The 19,484-nt window shown below is 47.9% G+C and overlaps 1 long non-coding RNA gene across 3 annotated transcripts in view; it reads left to right on the top strand.

Annotated features, from left to right (window-relative positions):
- The window catches only part of LOC137370134 (uncharacterized), a 73,056-nt gene that overhangs the window by 23,173 nt on the left and 30,399 nt on the right, over window positions 1-19,484 (top strand). Inside the window, exon 4 of one of the 3 annotated variants that reach the window (XR_010975084.1) lies at window positions 6,345-8,971. The exons of the other annotated variants lie outside the window; for them this stretch is intronic. This is a non-coding gene — a long non-coding RNA (uncharacterized lncRNA). Of the gene's footprint in view, window positions 1-6,344; window positions 8,972-19,484 lie in introns of those variants that run through there. 3 annotated transcript variants of the gene reach the window in all.

Here is a 19,484-nt window from a genome sequence, read left to right as displayed (position 1 = left end):
GCAGAATTTGTAAGGAGCATCCAGGAGGGTTTTCTAGAGCAGTATGTAAATAGTCCAACTCGGGAAGTGGCCATACTGGACCTGGTGTTGGGGAATGAGCCTGGCCAGGTGGTTGAAGTTTCAGTGGGGGACTACTTTGGGAATAGTGATCACAATTCCGTAAGTTTTAGAATACTCATGGACAAAGACGAGAGTGGTCCCAAAGGAAGAGTGCTAAATTGGGGGAAGGCCAACTATACCAAAATTCGGCAGGAGCTGGGGAATGTAGATTGGGAGCAGCTGTTTGAAGGTAAATCCACATTTGATATGTGGGAAGCTTTTAAAGAGAGGTTGATTAGCGTGCAGGAGAGACATGTTCCTGTGAAAATGAGGGATAGAAATGGCAAGATTAGGGAACCATGGATGACAGGTGAAATTGTGAGACTAGCTAAGAGGAAAAAGGAAGCATACATAAGGTCTAGGAGGCTGAAGAAAGACGAAGCTTTGAAAGAATATCGGGAATGTAGGACCAATCTGAAACGAGGAATTAAGAGGGCTAAAAGCGGTCATGAAATATCTTTAGCAAACAGGATTAAGGAAAATCCCAAAGCCTTTTATTCATAAATAAGGAGCAAGAGGGTAACTAGAGAAAGGATTGGCCCACTCAAGGACAAAGGAGGAAAGTTATGCGTGGAGTCAGAGAAAATGGGTGAGATTCTAAACGAGTACTTTGCATCGGTATTCACCGAGGAGAGGGACATGACGGATGTTGAGGTTAGGGACAGATGTTTGATTACTCTAGGTCAAGTCGGCATAAGGAGGGAGGAAGTGTTGGGTATTCTAAAAGGCATTAAGGTGGACAAGTCTCCAGGTCCAGATGGGATCTATCCCAGGTTACTGAGGGAAGCGAGAGAGGAAATAGCTGGGTCCTTAACAGATATCTTTGCAGCATCCTTAAACACGAGTGAGGTCCCGGAGGACTGGAGAATTGCTAATGTTGTCCCCTTGTTTAAGAAGGGTAGCAGGGAAAACCCAGGTAATTATAGACCGGTGAGCCTGACGTCAGTGGTAGGGAAGCTGCTGGAGAAGATACTGAGGGATAGGATCTATTCCCATTTGGAAGAAAATGGGCTTATCAGTGATAGGCAACATGGTTTTGTGCAGGGAAGGTCATGTCTTACCAACTGAATAGAATTCTTTGAGGAAGTGACAAAGTTGATTGATGAGGGAAGGGCTGTAGATGTCATATACATGGACTTCAGTAAGGCATTTGATAAGGTTCCCCATGGTAGGCTGATGGAGAAAGTGAAGTCGCATGGGGTCCAGGGTGTACTAGCTAGATGGATAAAGAACTGGCTAGGCAACAGGAGACAGAGAGTAGCAGTGGAAGGGAGTTTCTCAAAATGGAGACGTGTGACCAGTGGTGTTCCACAGGGATCCGTGCTGGGACCACTGTTGTTTGTGATATACATAAATGATTTGGAAGAAAGTATAGGTGGTCTGATTAGCAAGTTTGCAGACGACACTAAGATTGGTGGAGTAGCAGATAGTGAAGGGGACTGTCAGAGAATACAGCAGAATATAGATAGATTGGAGAGTTGGGCAGAGGAATGGCAGATGGAGTTCAATCAGGGCAAATGCGAGGTGATGCATTTTGGAAGATCCAATTCAAGAGTGAACTATACAGTAAATGGAAAAGTCCTGGGGAAAATTGATGTACAGAGAGATTTGGGTGTTCAGGTCCATTGTTCCATGAAGGTGGCAACGCAGGTCAATAGAGTGGTCAAGAAGGCATACGGCATGCTTTCCTTCATCGGACGGGGTATTGAGTACAAGAGTTGGCAGGTCATGTTACAGTTGTATAGGACTTTGGTTCGGCCACATTTGGAATACTGCGTGCAGTTCTGGTCGCCACATTACCAAAAGGATGTGGATGCTTTGGAGAGGGTGCAGAGGAGGTTCACCAGGATGTTGCCTGGTATGGAGCGCGCTAGCTATGAAGAGAGGTTGAGTAGATTAGGATTATTTTCATTAGAAAGACGGAGGTTGAGGGGGGACCTGATTGAGGTGTACAAAATCATGAGAGGTATAGACAGGGTGGATAGCAAGAAGCTTTTTCCCAGAGTGGGGGATTCAATTACTAGGGGTCACGAGTTCAAAGTGAGAGGGGAAAAGTTTAGGGGGGATATGCGTGGAAAGTTCTTTACGCAGAGGGTGGTGGGTGCCTGGAACGCGTTGCCAGCGGAGGTGGTAGACGCGGGCACGATAGCGTCTTTTAAGATGTATCTAGACAGATACATGAATGGGCAGGAAGTAAAGAGATACAGACCCTAAGAAAATAGGCGACATGTTTAGATAGAGGATCTGGATCGGCGCAGGCTTGGAGGGCCGAAGGGCCTGTTCCTGTGCTGTAATTTTCTTTGTTCTTTGTTCTTATCTCCGTCTTAAATGGGAAAACCCTTATTTTTAAGCTGTGCCCCCAGTTCTGGATTCCCCACAGGGGGAAATATCCTCTCAGTATCTACCCTGTCAAGCCCCACAGTATCCTATAAGTTTCAATAAGATCACCTCACAGTCTTCTAAACTCCAATGAATATCAACCCAACCTGCTCAACCTTTACTCATAAGACAACCCCTTGAACTGCCTCCAATGCAAGTATATCCCTCTTAAGTAAGGAGACCAAAACTGTACACAGTACTCCAGGTGCATTTTCACCAATTCCCTGTACAGTTGCAGCAAGACTTCCTTACTTTTAAACTCCACCCCACTTGCAATAAAGGCCAACATTCTGTTTTAATTATTCCCTAATTATTTGCTGTATCTACATGCCAACTTTTTGTGATTCATGTACAAGGACACCCAGATCCCAATTTACCACAGAATTCTGTAGTCTGTCTCCATTTAAATAATATTCTGCTTTATTACCCTTCCTACCAAAGTGGACAGCCTCATATTTTCCCACATTATACTCCATCTGCCAAATTTTTGCCCACTCACTTAACCTATCTGTATCCCTTTGCAGACTATTTATGTCCTCACAACTTGCTTTCTTACCTATTGTTGTATCATCCGCAAATTTGCCTACAATACACTCGGTCCCTTCATCCAAGTCATTAATATAGATCATAAATAGTTGAGGCCTCAGCTCTGAACCCTGTGGCACTCCATGGGGTGAATTTAGTGATCCTGTCTCGGGTGCCTGTGGCAGACCCGGAATTGGGTGTCATCGTCGTTTGTCGTGTGTGCGGCTGGTTGAACGTGCTCACACGGCAGCTGGGCCATTTGAATGCAGGAGGCGTGGGTCCCGTCCCATTGGAGGATAGCGGCAGGCCGTGAGATGCCAATGACGTCATCAGTGGAGACAAACGCAGGTGCTGGCATCATATTTAAAGCATCGCCAGCCCTGCTTAAACTGCTGCTTCACTGACTGACTTGGCTGCAGCTGTCCTGCTGACTCCTCTGTTTGGGGTCCCTGTGCTGCTGTGCGGCTGACCCCTCTGTTTGGGGTTCCTGTGCTGCTGTACTGCTGACCACTCTCCTTGGGGTCGTTGTGCTGCTGTGCTGCTGACCCCTCTCCTTGGGGTCCCTGTGCTGCTGTACTTCTGACCCCTCTCCTTGGGGTCCCTGTGCTGCTGACTCCACACCTTGGGGTCGCTGTGCTGTGTGACTGCTGACCCCTCTCTTTGGGGTCCCTGTGCTGCTGTGCTGCTGACCCCTCTGCTTGGGGTCCCTGTGCTGCTGTACTGCTGACCCCCCTGCTTGGAGTCCCTGTGCTGCTGTACTGCTGACCCCTCTCCTTGGGGTCCCTGTGTTGCTGTGCTGCTGACCACTCTGATTGGGGTCCCTGTGCTGCTGTACTGCTGACCCCTCTCCTTGGGGTCCCTGTGCTGCTGTACCACTGACCCCTCTGCTTGGAGTCCCTGTGCTGCTGTACTGCTGACCCCTCTCCTTGGGCTCCCTGTGCTGCTGTACTGCTGACCCCTCCCCTTGGGGTCCCTGTGCTGCTGTACCGCTGACCCCTCTCCTTGGGCTCCCTGTGCTGCTGTACTGCTGACCCCTCCCCTTGGGGTCCCTGTGCTGCTGTACCGCTGACCCCTCTGATTGGGGTCCCTGTGCTGCTGTACTGCTGACCCCTCTCCTTGGAGTCCCTGTGCTGCTGTACTGCTGAAACCCCCCCTCTGCTTGGGGTCCCTGTGCTGCTGTACTGCTGACACCGCTCCTTGTGGTCCCTGTGCTGCTGTACCGCTGACCCCTCTCCTTGGGGTCCCTGTGCTGCTGTACTGCTGAACCCTCTGATTGGGGTCCCTGTGCTGCTGTACCGCTGATCCCTCTGATTGGGGTCCCTGTGCTGCTATACTGCTGACCCCTCTCCTTGGAGTCCCTGTGCTGCTGTACCGCTGATCCCTCTGATTGGGGTCCCTGTGCTGCTATACTGCTGACCCCTCTCCTTGGAGTCCGTGTGCTGCTGTACTGCTGATCCCTCTTCTTGGAGTCCCTGTGCTGCTGTACTGCTGACCCCTCTGATTGGGGTCCCTGTGCTGCTGTACTGCTGACCCCTCTGATTGGGTTCCCTGTGCTGCTGTACTGCTGACCCCTCTCCTTGGGGTCCCTGTGCTGCTGTACTGCTGACCCCTCTCCTTGGGGTACCTGTGCTGCTGTACTGATGACCCCTCTCCTTGGGGTCCCTGTACTGCTGACCCCACTCCTTGGGGTCCCTGTACTGCTGACCCCTCTCCTTGGGGTCCCTATGCTGCTGTGCTGATGACCCCTCTGCCTGGAGACCCTGTGCTGCTGACCCCTCTCCTTGGGGTCCCTGTGCTGCTGTACTGCTGACCCCTCTCCTTGGGGTCCCTGTGCTGCTGTACTGCTGACCCCTTTCCTTGGGGTCCCTGTGCTGCTGTACTGCTGACCCCTCTCCTTGGGATCCTTGTGCTGCTGTACTGCTGACCCCTCTCCTTGGGGTTCCTGTGCTGCTGTACTGCTGACCCCTCTGATTGGGGTCCCTGTGCTGCTGTATTGCTGACCCCTCTCCTTGGGGTCCCTGTGCTGCTGTACTGCTGACCCCTCTGCCTGGAGTCCCTGTGCTGCTGACCCCTCTCCTTGGGGTCCCTGTGCTGCTGTGCTGATGACCCCTCTGCCTGGAGTCCCTGTACTGCTGACCCCTCTGATTGGGGTCCCTGTGCTGCTGTACTGCTGACCCCTCACCTTGGAGTCTCTGTGCTGCTGTACTGCTGACCCCTTTCCTTGGAGTCCCTGTGCAGCTGTGCTGCTGACCCCTCTCCTTGGGGTCCCTGTGCTGCTGTACTGCTGACTCCTCACCTTGGAGTCTCTGTGCTGCTGTACTGCTGACCCCTCTCCTTGGGGTCCCTGTGCAGCTGTGCTGCTGACCCCTCTCCTTGGGGTCCCTGTACTGCTGACCCCCTGCCTGGAGATCCTGTGCTGCTGACCCCTCTCCTTGGGGTCCCTGTGCTGCTGTACTGCTGACCCCTCTGCCTGGAGTCCCTGTGCTGTTGTACTGCTGACCCCACTCCTTGGGTCCCTGTGCTGCTGACCCCTCTGCCTGGAGTCCCTGTGCTGTTGTACTGCTGACCCCTCTCCTTGGGGTCCCTGTGCTGCTGTACTGCTGACCCCTCTCCTTGGGGTCCCTGTGCTGCTGACCCCTCTGCTTGGGGTCCCTGTGCTGCTGTATTGCTGACCCCTCTCCTTGGGTTCCCTGTGCTGTCGTACTGCTGACTCCTCTGCTTAGAGTACCTGTGCTGCTGTACTGCTGTGCTACTGACCAAGGCCTCAAAAGGCCAGGAGCTCTCCAGAAGCCAAGAGAGACCATGTTGTGTGCAAAACACAGGGTTGCTCTACGGTTCAGCAATGACTCCCTGGAGATTCTCCTCCAAGCTGCAAGGGAAAGGTGGGAGGCCCTCTTTCCAATAGTCTGGCAGGAAGAGATCCTCCTAACCAAGCAAGCCTGGAGTGAGATCGCAGAGGAAGGCAACAGCTGTGGGGTCACCCAAAACAACTGGGTCCAGTGCAGGAGACGAGAGTTAGTGAGACCTTCTTCGTTCTGCAAAGGTGAGTCCTCCATACCTCTCTCCTCTTTGGGGCTTGCGGGTGGCAGTGTGACATGGGAAGGGAGTGACCAGAAAGGCAGTAGTAGTGGGGTCGGTATCACCACATCATGGAAGATACATGGATGCATCTTGGCGACAGGCCACCTTCATTCACAGCTTAGCCCAACAATGTCCCCTGAAAATGGATATGGGGAGGAGCCATGTAGGAAACCACATCAGGGGATGAGGGGCTGCCACTGGCATAATTGTTCGCTAACTCTTCCTGCAAAGTTTTACTATGTCCCTCTTTCTACTTGCAGGACAAACAGGCCCATAACGGCAGGGACACCTCACAGACTGGTGGAGGAATAGCTGATATCTGGCCTTTTTCCACAATTGAGGAGGAGGCATTGGCATGAGCGGGGACCCAGGGTGGCCGCTCAAAAGTAGATGGTGAGACTGGAGTCTCCGGATAAGAGAGTGAGGATTGTTTTCATTTGACATCCCCCACATTTCTGTAGATCCACATCATGCATGGTTGGCATGACAAGATCTGCACAGCCTAACCCACAGATGATTGTGTTCTCTCATACAGTCGGCATCGCAGGAGACTCCAGCTGAAAGGGGAATATCATTGAATCGCTGAGGAGGATCCGCAGTCAGATGATGCACCGCCCATGACTCTCCTGCACCTTCCACGAGTGCAGTGGGTTTCCGATCAACATTAGAATCAGGGTCACAAGCTGTTGAAAACACCACACACACGCACCTGAACAGCTGGCAGAGGCCGTGACAGCCGAGGCTACTGACAGTTGGTGGACTGTGGGTGGCCAGGCACATGCTAAGCCCCAGGCTGATGATGAGCCTCTGGTGTTGACAGCACAGGGCATGCTGGAGTTGCAGAGAGAGGTAAGGCAACTTCTGGCGGAGATGCCGGAGGCCATGCACAGCCATGAATGGATGATGGAAAAGTCCATCCATGTCACAAATGCTGCTATGTCTCAGGAAATGTGAGCACATGGCTTCCTCCATCAAGAAGTTGGCAACCTACATGGAGAGCCAGGTCCCACAGATCTGCACACCATCGCCTTGGCTATGAGCATGACGCAGCAGTGACAAGGCAATAGAAGGACAAGGCACTTGGAGTCTTCTCCAGCTCCTCCTCCTTCTCTTTCAGCAGAGAGGTTCAAGTGAGCCTTGAAAGGGAGGAGGAGATGCTGACCTCCACAGCTGGTGGCTCCCTTCAGGGTACTCCGAATGTGGACACTGGCTGCTCAGCCCCTCCGTCAGTGAGCCCAACTGCAGCAGCCATGGCGCCTGAGGAAGCCCTGCAACTGTTCAGGAAACTCTCAAGCAGCTGGGGCCCTCCAGGCCTCAGGCAGCCAGAATGCATCCCAGGCCAAAGGGCAGTGGTCACAGCTCATAGAAACACTCATAAACTATTAAGAAAAGCACATAGACACACTTGGGGTTTCACGGTTGTTTGACATTTGCTGTTTGTGTTGTGCTTTAAAGTTCTATCCTTGTTACAGTTCATTGTTGGAAATTGCTTATTCTTTCATTATTCCTGTTGATGAAGTGGCTGGCTGGTCCGTTAGAGCCTTAATGGTCACGTGTGCAATCTATCACACCTTGCACTGGGGGAATCCAGCGATGACCCCGAGGCCGATGGCCCTCTTGACCTGACTGTCAGGGTCGTTCCAGTAGTGGCCCATAGTCACCGGCCCTCTTGAACAGGGTATTGGTCACCTCCTTGATGCAGCGGTGGACTGCTGCCTGAGAGACCCCACACATGTCACCGATGGATCGCTGGAATGATCCAGACACATAAAAGTTGAGTGCCACTGTGACCTTTAGAGCCATAGGCGTAGGCTGATCGCCCCGAATCCCGTAGTTCGCAACTCGTCCTGCAGCATGGCATCTAAGTCAGTGACGGCATGCCTGAAGAGCCGCAGTCTGATCCGAGTCTGGTATACTCTCTGGTGCAGGTGGGCCCTTCTTGGCATGGCCGGCTGCTGTCACTCTCATTGTGGAGCTTAAAGGCAGGCGTAGCTGCCTCTAGGCCCTCCCTCCATCAGAGGTGCTGCATCACACCATGGGCATTCAAAAAGACAGGGTATGAGACTCATGCCAGGTGCCCAGTGGAGCTACAGAGTGCTGCCAATGCAGAGATGACCATGCCTTGTGAACTGAGCTTTTTCAACTTCTCCCAACAGACTCCCTGATGGCCCTCACTGCCCAGCCTTGCTGATGGCCATCTCTCATCCAGCAGAATGAGCAACCACACATCTCACCCAACAGTTTGGCCACCTGATAAAGCCATGCAAAACCAAGGACCCCCACCCCCCTTATAGGGATCCTGAGATCACCACCTCCGCCCTTGCCAAGACTCCCAGACCCTGACTCCCCGTTCCAGAGACCCGCAGACCCCAACCGCCCCTTCTTGCAGAGACCCCCCAAACTCTGATGCCCCCCCTTGCAGAGAGCACAGCACAGCAGTCTGACAATGGCCTCTGCACCCCACCCCCCCCTCTTCCCCTATGCAGCACTGTTCATAGCTGCCTACCCATCGCAGCTCTGAAGTCTCTTGGTGCAGCCAGCTTTTAACGGCAGTGAACCTGAAGAAATGTGATTGCTGTCTGCCAAGCCCATCATTTAATCGATGTGAATTAGATGCATTACAATTCACTGCTCAGCACTTTAAAATAGATTCCTGTCACGACAGGGCTGCAATGCCGCCTTGGTGCATTCCTGCCGCTGACTAAATCCGGAACCGACATGAAAACACCACATTTCCGGATGGATGCTTCCAACATGATTGTCAGCCACGCCACCATTCCCACTTTAAATGGCTGCACAAAATTCTGCCCGGAATAGGCACTAAGGGAAGGCACAAGGATGTTTAGTTTATTTTTGCATGCATTATGTCATGGTTGAATTTATAAATTTGGATTGGAACATGCATTTTCTGGTGCTTTTTATTTGGATGTTGTTGGAAAGTGGATGTTGTAATGGTTAATGATGCAGGAAAGGTAAGGAATGTGAGACTATTGATGAATGGAGGAGGTATGGTTGAGGAAAGGTCACAGACCTGAAACATTAACTCTGCTTCTCTCTTCACAGGTGCTACCTGACCTGCTGAGTATTTCCAGCACTTTCTGTTTTTATTTTGACTGCGTTTGCTGACAACACAACCACTAGGTGGCGCTGCACGGGCACATGCTGCCTGTGCCACTAAAACGTCACAGGACACTGCCAGGACCTCCTGTCCTTCTTCAAATATTGGCAAGGGATTATTTTTTGCATTAAGCTGACTGGGTAGACAGAAGCTCAGGCTAATGGTTCATCCAAAAGAAAATGCCTAAAATTATGTAGCACTCCTGCAGTAAATTGTCAGATTATATTGTGTGCTCAAAGTCTAGGATCAGGCTTGAAACCGCAACCTTCTGAAGTAGGTCAGAGTGTTACATTCCACGCACCCACCACTCTCTGTGTAAAAAACCTACCTCTGACATCTCCCCGAAACCTTCCTCCAATCACCTTAAAATTATGCCCCCTGGTGATAGCCCTTTCCGCCCTGGGAAAAAGTATCTGGCTATCCACTCTATCTGTGCCTCTCATCATCTTGTACACCTCTATCAAGTCACCTCTCATCCTTCTTCGTTCCAATGAGAAAAGCCCTAGCTCCCTCAACCTTTCTTCATAAGACATGCCCTCCAGTCCAGGCAGCATCCTGGTAAATCTCCTCTGCACCCTCTCTATAGCTTCCACATCCTTCCTATAATGAGGCGACCAGAACTGAACACAATATTCCAAGTGTAGTCTAACCAGGGCTTTATAGAGCTGCAGCATAACCTCGCGGCTCTTAAACTCAATCCCCCTGTTAATGAAAGCCAACACTCCCTATCGACTTGGGTGGCAACTTTGAGGGATCTATGGACGTGGACCCCAAGATCCCTCTGTTCCTCCACACTACCAAGAATCCTGTCTTTAAGCCTGTATTCTGCATTCAAATTCGACCTTCCAAAATGAATCACTTCACACTTTTCCAGGTTGAACTCCATCTGCCACTTCTCAGCCCAGCTCTGCATCCTGTCAATGTCCCGTTGCAACCTATAACAGCCCTCCACACTATCCACAGCTCCAGCAACCTTTGTGTCATCGGCAAACTTACTAACCCAGCCTTCCACTTCCTCATCCAAGTCATTTATAAAAATCACAAAGAGCAGAGGTCCCAGAACAGATCCCTGTGGAACACCACTGGTCACCGAGCTCCAGGGTGAATACTTTCCATCTACTACCACCCTCTGTCTTCTATGGGCCAGCCAATTCTGCATCCAGACAGCCAAATTTCCCTGTATCCCATGCCTCCTTACTTTCTGAATGAGCCTACCATGGGGAACCTTATCAAACGCCTTGCTAAAATCCATATACACCACATCCACTGCTCTTCCTTCATCAATGTGTTTTGTCACATCCTGAAAGAATTCAATAAGGCTTGTGAGGCATGACCTGCCCCTCACAAAGCCATGCTGACTATCTCTAATCAAACTATGCTTTTCCAAATAATCATAAATCCTGTCTTTCAGAATCCTCTCCAATAATTTGCCACTACCGACGTAAGACTGACTGGTCTGTAATTCCCAGGGTTATCCCTATTCCCTTTCTTGAACAAGGGAATAACATTTGCCATCCTCCAATCATCTGGTACTACTCCAGTGGACAGTGAGGACGCAAAGATCATCGCCAAAGGCGAGGCAATCTCTTCCCTCGCTTCCCGTAATAACCTTGGGTATATCCCGTCTGGCCCCGGGGACTTATCTATCCTCATGTCTTTCAAAATTTCCAGCACATCCTCCTTCTTAACATCAACCTGTTCGAGCATATCAGCCTGTTTCACGCTGTCCTCACAAACGATAAGGTCCCTCTCACTAGTGAATACTGAAGCAAAGTATTCATTAAGGACCTCCCCTACCTCCTCCGACTCCAGGCACAAGTTCCCTCCACTATCCCTGATCGGCCCTACCCTCACTCTGGCCATCCTCTTGTTCCTCACATAAGTGTAGAACGCCTTGGGATTTTCCTTAATCCTACCCACCAAGACTTTTTCATGTCCCCTTCTAGCTCTCCTAAGTCCATTCTTCAGTTCCTTCCTGGCTACCTTGTAACCCTCTAGAGCCCTTTCTGATCCTTGCTTCCTCAACCTTAAGTAAGCTTCCTTCTTCCTCTTGACTAGCTGTTCCACATCTCTTGTCATCCAAGGTTCCTTCACCCTACCATCCCTTCCTTGCCTCATCGGGACAAACCTATCCAGCAGTCGCAGCAAGTGCTCCCTAAACAACCTCCACATTTCTGTCGTGCATTTCCCTGAGAACATCTGTTCCCAATTTATGCTCCCCAGTTCCTGCCTAATGGCATTGTAATTCCCCCTCCCCCAATTAAATATTTTCCCATCCCGTCTGCTCCTGTCCCTCTCCATGACTATAATAAAGGTCGGGGAGTTGTGATCACTATCACCGAAATGCTCTCCCACCGAGAGATCTGCCACCTGGCCTGGTTCGTTGACAAGCACCAAATCCAACATAGCCTTCCCTCTAGTCGGCCTATCTACATATTGAGTCAGGAAACCTTCCTGGACACACCTGACAAAATCTGCTCCATCCAAACTATTTGCACTAAGGAGGTTCTAATCAATATTAGGGAAGTTGAAGTCACCCATGACAACAACCCTGTTACTTCTGCACCTTTCCAAAATCTGCCTCCCAATCTGTTCCTCCGTGTCTCTGTTGCTATTGGGGGGTCTATAGAAAACTCCCAATAAAGTGATTGCTCCTTTCCTGTTTCTGACTTCCACCCATACTGACTCAGTAGACAAACCCTCCTCGACGACCTCCCTTTCTGCAGCTGTGATACTATCCCTGATTAGCAATGCCACACCCCCACCTCTTTTACCTCCCTCCCTATTCCTTTTGAAACATCTAAACCCCGGAACATCCAACATCCATTCCTGCCCCTGTGATATCCAAGTCTCCGTAATAGCCACAACATCGTAGCTCCAAGTACTGATCCATGCTCTAAATTCATCACCCTTATTCCTGACACTTCTTGTGTTAAAATAGACACACTTCAACCCATCATACTGGCTGCAACTTTGCCCTGTCAACTGTCTAACCTTCCTCACAGACTCTCTGCACTCTGTATCTGCCTGTTCAACAGCTACCCCATCCACTGATCTGTAGCTCCGGTTTCCATCCCCCTGCCAAACTAGTTTAAACCCTCCCGAAGAGCTCTAGCAAACCTCCCGCCCAGGATATTGGTGCCCCTCCAGTTCAGATGCAACCCGTCCTTCTTGTACAGGTCCCACCTTCCCCAGAAGGTTTCCTAATGATCCACATATCTGAAGCCCTCCCTCCTACACCAGCTCTGTAGCCACGTGTTCAGCTGCACTCGCTCTCTGTTTCTAGCCTCACTTGCACGTGGCACCGGTAACAATCCTGAGATTACTACTCTGCTCGTCCTGCCTTTTAGCTTCCAACCTAACTCCCTATATTCGCTTTTCAGGTCCTGATCCCTTTTCTTAGCTATGTCATTGGTACCGATGTGTACCACAACTTCTGGCTGCTCCCCCTCCCCCTTAAGATTCCTGTAGACTCGATCCGAGACATCCCTGACCCTGGCACCCGGGAGGCAACATACCATCCGGGAGTCTCGTTCGCGACCACAGAATCTCCTGTCTGTTCCTCTAACCATTGAATCTCCTATCACTATCGCTCTCCTATTCTCCCCCCTTCCCTTCTGAGCCACAGAGCCAGGCTCAGTGCCAGAGACTTGGCCGCTGTGGCTTTCCCCTGGTAGGTCGTTCCCCCCAACCGTATCCAAAACGGTATACTTATTATTGAGGGGAACGGCCACAGGGGATCCCTGCACTGTGCGCCTATTCCCTTTCCCTCCCCTGACTGTCACCCAGCTACCTTTATCCTGTAACTTAGGTGTCACTACTTCCCTATAACTGCTCTCTATCATCCCCTCCGCCTCCTGAATGATCCGAAGTTCATCCAGCTCCAGCTCCAGTTCCCTAACGCGGTCTGTGAGGAGCTGGAGTTGGGTGCACTTCTCACAGGTGAAGTCAGCAGGGACACAAGTGGTGACCCTTACCTCCCACATCCTGCAAGAGGAGCATGCAACTGCCCTAGCTTCCATCCCCTCCATATATTTAGAAAAAAGACTTAAGGACCTGTTGGATAAATGGGTGTCAAATATGCATCATTTAATATCAGGAATTAGCATTTCAGAACTCAAATTAAATCACTGAACATCCTGTCTGGGCAAGGTTTCCCAACAGCTGTGCAAAGCTGGAAAACTATCCTTTATTGGTGTTGTTTAAATTTATGTCACCTCAAGACAATCTGCCAGAAGGACAGGATGGGACATAATACAAGGTAACCAACCCGAAATGGGGGAATACTTCATTATCTATAAAATGCTTCAGGCTGTCCTGCAGCAATGATAGCTGCTCTATAATTGCAAGTACTTTGTCTTTATTTAGCTAATGAAAAAATGGAATTATGTTATCAAGATCGGGCAATAATCTTGCTGACCTTAAATGCCTATTTTAAATGAATAAACTTAACACTGGGCAGAACATTTGTAGGAAGCATAGGAAATCGAGGACTACATCGTAATGCTTTCATTGCCAGCCATTAACAATACATAATAAGGTCCTTGCAGAGCAAACAGTACTGGTGGAAAATAGATGCACAAAATGAACAAGGAGCCACCAATTTTAGAGACCCCTCCCCACCCCCCCCTCACCTGGCTCTCCAGTCTCTACCCTTCAACTTACATTCCATCAAGTGGAATTTCTATCTTCCTGTTTCATCTATAATTCTACCACTCTCTGCTGTAAATCAGAATGATGAATTGGACAAACAAAGAAAATTCCATCACATCTTGCGTGTGAAAATATGGCAAGCCCTACATCAAAGGTAAAAATCCTTCAGTGAACTGGAAACTTCTGTTTATTACATATTATCACTGGGAATTGAATAACGCTATGAGGGAACAGTGTGAGTATGGATCAGTTAATGGGGCATGAGGCTTTTGTGCAGTCAACTGAATTTGTTCAGATTAGGGAACGGTTTCCCTGAAATGATGATGATGATGATGATGGCTAAATCTTCACAGATGAAGATCAAGGGAAGATTTGGCTCTAAGGGTAATGGCACACTCACTGGTGGCTTAACAGTCCAATTCTAGATCTACAGGCTTTTGTGCATTTGGAGCACAGGAATTTTTGACCTGGGGGAGCCCGGGCAGAAGCAGCTTCCTTCATTTCTCTCCTACAACTGCACGTCTCAAGGACTCAAAACTACATGTAGCATTCCTGATTTTTGAACGCCAGTTCCTGTCATCAGCTTCCTGCTCCCACGTCCGTTGTTCAATGTCAGCCAAGGAGAGTTGTTTCTTTAGATGGTCCTTGAAATTCCGCTTCCTGAGGCACAGTTCTCCATACAGCACTTCTTTTGGCATTCTGCTGTCCTCCATGTGTAACACATGCATGTCCAGTGCAGCTGTTGTTGTAGGAGACTGCTCTCAATGCTGGGTCAATTCACTCTTCTATGGACTTCAATATTTGTAATGTAGTCCTGCCTTTTGATATTCATGATGGAGTGCAAGCAGCGTTGATGGAAGAGTTCAAGTAATTTAATTTGTTCAGTGTACACGACACAGGATTCTGAGTCATACAAGAGGATAGTGATAACAACAGCTCTGAACACCTGAATTTAAGTGGAAGTGCGCTAGGAGTGATTTTTCCAGACTTGTTTAGAGAGATGACCAATGTATTTGCTGATGGAGGCCTAGTTTGAAATAACGCTGCCCAGATATGTGAATTGATCCACAGTGTTGAGACTTTCATCATTGATACTGATCTGTGGTGGGTTGTCATTTTCACGGGGTGGGGGTAGGAGCAGCACTTCTGTTTTCTTCAGACTGATGGTAAAGCCGAATGCCTTTGCTGCTTCTGAGAAACAGTTCACGATGAGCTGTAGTGCTTCCTGTACGTGGGCCACAAGGGCACAATCATCAGCAAAAAGAAGTTCCAAGATGTGCACTTCTGTGGTCTTTGTAAGCGCCGACTCATCGTAGATTGAAAAGGCTGTCATCTGTTTGGAAGTGGATGTAAATACCCTCCGTCAAATCTCTCTTTGGCCTCCTGTAGCAACATGCTGAAGAAGATGGAAAAGAGTCTTGGTGTAAAAACACACCCTTGTTTTACACCATTGGAGATAGGGAAGCTGTCAGAGAGTACTCCATTCTGTTTCACCTTACCTTTCTGTACCACATGAAGCTGTCAGAGTATCTCCAGGAACTGAGGTGGGCAACCCAGTCTAGACAGTATTTCCCACAGTCCATCCAGGCTGACTGTATCAAAGGCCTTTGTGAGGTCCATGAAGGAAACATATGTATGTTTCCCTGAAATACTTGTTAAATTGGCAGATTAAACAGTATTACATGTAGGATTACATGTAGTATTACATAGGATATACGACACAGAAACAGGCCATTTGGCCCAACCAGTCTATGCCACATTTAAATTCTACTTGAGCCTCCTCCCATTATCTAAATCCATCATCATACCCTCTATTCCCTTCCCCCTCACATGCTTGTCTTCTTCCCCTTAAATGTATCTATATGATTCCTTCAATCACTTCCTGTGCTAGCAAGTTCCACGTTCTTACTACTCTAGGGTAAAGAGGTTTCTTCTAAATTCCCTATTGCATTACTTGGTGACTATCTTATATTGATGGCCTCTAGGTATGTTCTTTCCCACAAGGAGAAACATTCTGTCTGTATCGCTCTATCAAAACAGTTCATATTTTTAAAGACCTCTATTAGGTCACCCCGCAACCTTCTTTTTTTCAAGAGAAAAGAGACCCAGCCTGTTCATTCTTTACTGATATGTATACCCACCTATTTCTATTATCATCCTTGTAAGTCTTCTCTGCACCCTCTTCAGTGCCTTTATATTTTTTTAATAATATGGCAACCAGAACTGCATGCAATACTCTCATAACCAAGGTTTGATGCAGGTTCAGCATAATTTCCCTACCTTTCAATACTATCCCTCTAGAAATAAAGCCCAGTTCTTGGTTTGCTTTTTTTATGTCCTTGCTAGCCTGTGGCGCCACTTTTAGTGATTGGTGTATTTGTACTCCGAGATCCTTTTGTTCCTCTACCCTACATAGACTTGCACCTTCCAGGCAATAAGTGACCTCCCTATTCTTCCTAACAAATTGTACAACCTCACATTTATCCGTGTTGAACTTCATTTGCCAATTATTTCCCCATTCTGCAAGTTCATTGATACCCTCCTGTAATTTGTTGCAGTCCTCATCAGTATTGACTATCCCCCCACCCCCAACGTGGTGTAATCCGCAAATTTAGAAATTGTGTTTTTAATTCCAAAGACCAAATTGTTAATGTAAATTGTGAACTGCAGTGGTCCCAGCACTGATCCTTGTGGAACACCACTTCCCACCTTCTGCCACTCTGAATAACTACCCTTTACTCCCACTCTGTACTTTCTGTCTTGAAGCCAGCTAGCAATCCATTCTGCCATTTGTACCCTGACTCCGCATTCTCTGACCTTATTCATTAGTTTATTAATGGGCAGCTTATTGAAGGCTTTTGAAAATTCAGATAAATTACATCTATTGCATTATCACTCTCTCTGTTACCTCCTCAAAAAATTCATTGAGTTGATCAAGCAATTTTCCCTTTTGAAATCCATGCTGACTATTCATTACTATATTTTTCTTTTCTAGATGTTTTCCTAGTCTCTCCTTTAGTCGGGATTCGATTATTTTTCCTACCAACAGTGTTAAGCTGACTGGTCCATAATTCCCTGGGCATGTTCTGTCCCCTTTCCTAAATATCGGAATTATGTTAGCTATCTACCAGTCCTCTGGCATTGTACCTTTTTCTAACAAATTATTAAATATGTGTAGTGATGCTTCTGCTATATCTTTCCTAGATTCTTTTAAAATGCATGGATGCAATCCATCCAGAGCAGGAGCTTTATCCTCTTTGAGTTTAATTAGTTTATTCAATGCATCTCCTGTTTTATTTGAAATGGGCTTATCTCATTACTCATCTTATCATTCAATGTCATGTCTACCCTGTTCTATCTCCCTGGTAGATACTGAAGCAAAATAATTATTTAATATTTCTGCCATCTCTCTATCGTTACCTGTGGTATTACCCAGTCTATCCCTTAATGGTCCTATTCCCATCCCAGCCTTCCTTTTTAATTGATATGCCTGTAAAATATTTTACTATTTTGTTTTATGTTTCTTGATAATTTAATTTCATAGTTCCTCTTGCCTTTCTAATCTCTTTGTATCAAGCTGGGGTCTATGTATTTAATGTATGCCTCTTTCCTAACTCTCAATTGTTCCCTTATATCTTTATTCATCCATAGAGTCTCACTAGTGTTTAGCTTTTTCTTTTCTTTTATCAGAATATATTTTCCTGCACTCTGTTGAACACCATTTTAAATGTTTCCCATTGTTGTTCTATATCATTGTTTGCCAATATTGTTCCCCATTTTATTTTCCCAAGTTCTATACCCAGCCCTTCAAAGTCAGCTTTTCTCTGATCTATTAACCTAATTTTTGTCATACTTTTGTCTTTCTCCATTATCATCTTAAAACGTACATTATGGGCACTATTGCCCAGATGTTCCCCTACTTTTACTTCCCTTATCTGTTCTGGTTCATTCCCTATTAGTAGATCCAACAGCAAATCTTCCTTTGTTGGGCATTTTACATATTGGGTTAGAAAGGAGTCCTGTACACATTGTAGGAACTCCATTCCCTTATCCCCTTCCCTACCTTTTCTGTCCAATTAATATCAGGCCAGTTGAAATCCCCCATGATTAGTATTTTATGCTTTTTACTCAATTTCCTAATTTGCTTATTTCTTCCTCCATCTCCCTTCCACTATTAAGTGATCTGTAGACTACACTATTAGTGTGACTGGTCCTTTATTATCTTTCATCTCTATCCACATGAATTCTGTTTTTGTCTTGCTGATAGCTGTGATGCTTTTTTCTACTGCCATTATGTTATCCTAATAAGTAAATAAATAAGTATCCTATTCCATCTCCACTTTTACCCTATTTATGTCTTCTAAATATGCTATACCTTTTAATGTTTAATTCTCAGTCCTGATCTTTCTGTAGCCATGTCTCAGTCATTCTTATTATGTCTGGTTCCTTCCAACTAATGATTGTCTCCAGCTCTACTGTTTTATTACAGACATTGGCCAGGATTTTACAGAGCTCCCGACATCAGGCTCCGTGACGAGGGTGGGGAGCGGTGGGGGTGGGGGATGGGTGCGGGGTGGCACTGGCTGGAAGATTGTTCCAACAGTGGCCTGCTATGGAGCCTGATGCGGGGCCCGATCTTCCCGGCGGCAGCAAGGCTCCAAGGCACCCCCGCCCCCCACCACCACCTCCCCACCCCCCCCACCCCCGTCGCTGGGTGAAGGGACCTGACTTTCCATATTTAAATGACAATGCCTACATTTAACTAAACTTATCTGCAATCTTATGGTTGGCCGTGATCTTCAGAGCGATGGCCGGCACTCACGTGCCTTCACTTTCCCATCTAGGAAACGCAGGCGCCACAGTGGTGGGGAAGGGGGGAGCTTAAGATTTTTAGTGTGGAGGTGGGTGTGGATGGGGTCCAATTTTCATCATTAGTGTAGAGTATGGTGGGAAGGGGTGACCTCTGCACCTTGCTCAGTTTTGGGGGGTGGGGGGGTGGTGTGGGTGGTGCAGGAGGAAAGGTCATGTTTGCAAGATAAGTGTTTTGGTGGTCAGGAAAGGCAAATACTTAATTTTATTGTTATTGGGGGGGCTGGAAAGAGGCAATAAAATTTTGATAGGAACAGTGAGCAGGGGATTCACTTTAAAAATGTAAATTAGCTGGCAGGGCTGGCTGCCCTTTAAAAATGGCGCCAACACCTGCGTACAGGCAGCTGACGCCATTGCCGGCATCGGGCAGCCCACCCCATCCATATGCTTGGAGGGCAGGCCGAACAGCGCATTTAAATTAGCTGTCACACAGTAGATCGCTGCAGCATGGCGGGTGGCCATTATTTTTGCTTGCTGCTGCTCCCGACAGCAGACGCTTACAATTTAGCCCAATTTAGCATTGCTGTACAGACATTTTAACACATTTTTAACAAGATTTCCTCTCACTTTATGTTTAACTATTTTTTTAGACTCCTGTTCTATAACTCTATTTAATCCCTTGCTACCAATGTCCTCCCTTAATTTATTCTTTCCTATGCTCTCCTTCACTGTTTTGTTTACATTTAGACTGCTTGCATTTCTTGTAGATCCCTCCCCTCATCTTACCCATTTAAAGCCAATAAAACACAATGCTGCCATA

Source organism: Heterodontus francisci, chromosome 5 (genome assembly GCF_036365525.1).
Source record: "Heterodontus francisci isolate sHetFra1 chromosome 5, sHetFra1.hap1, whole genome shotgun sequence".
NCBI lineage: Eukaryota > Metazoa > Chordata > Chondrichthyes > Heterodontiformes > Heterodontidae > Heterodontus > Heterodontus francisci.
Note: the sequence above shows the minus strand (reverse complement) of the source record. Positions and strands in the feature narration are given on the sequence as shown.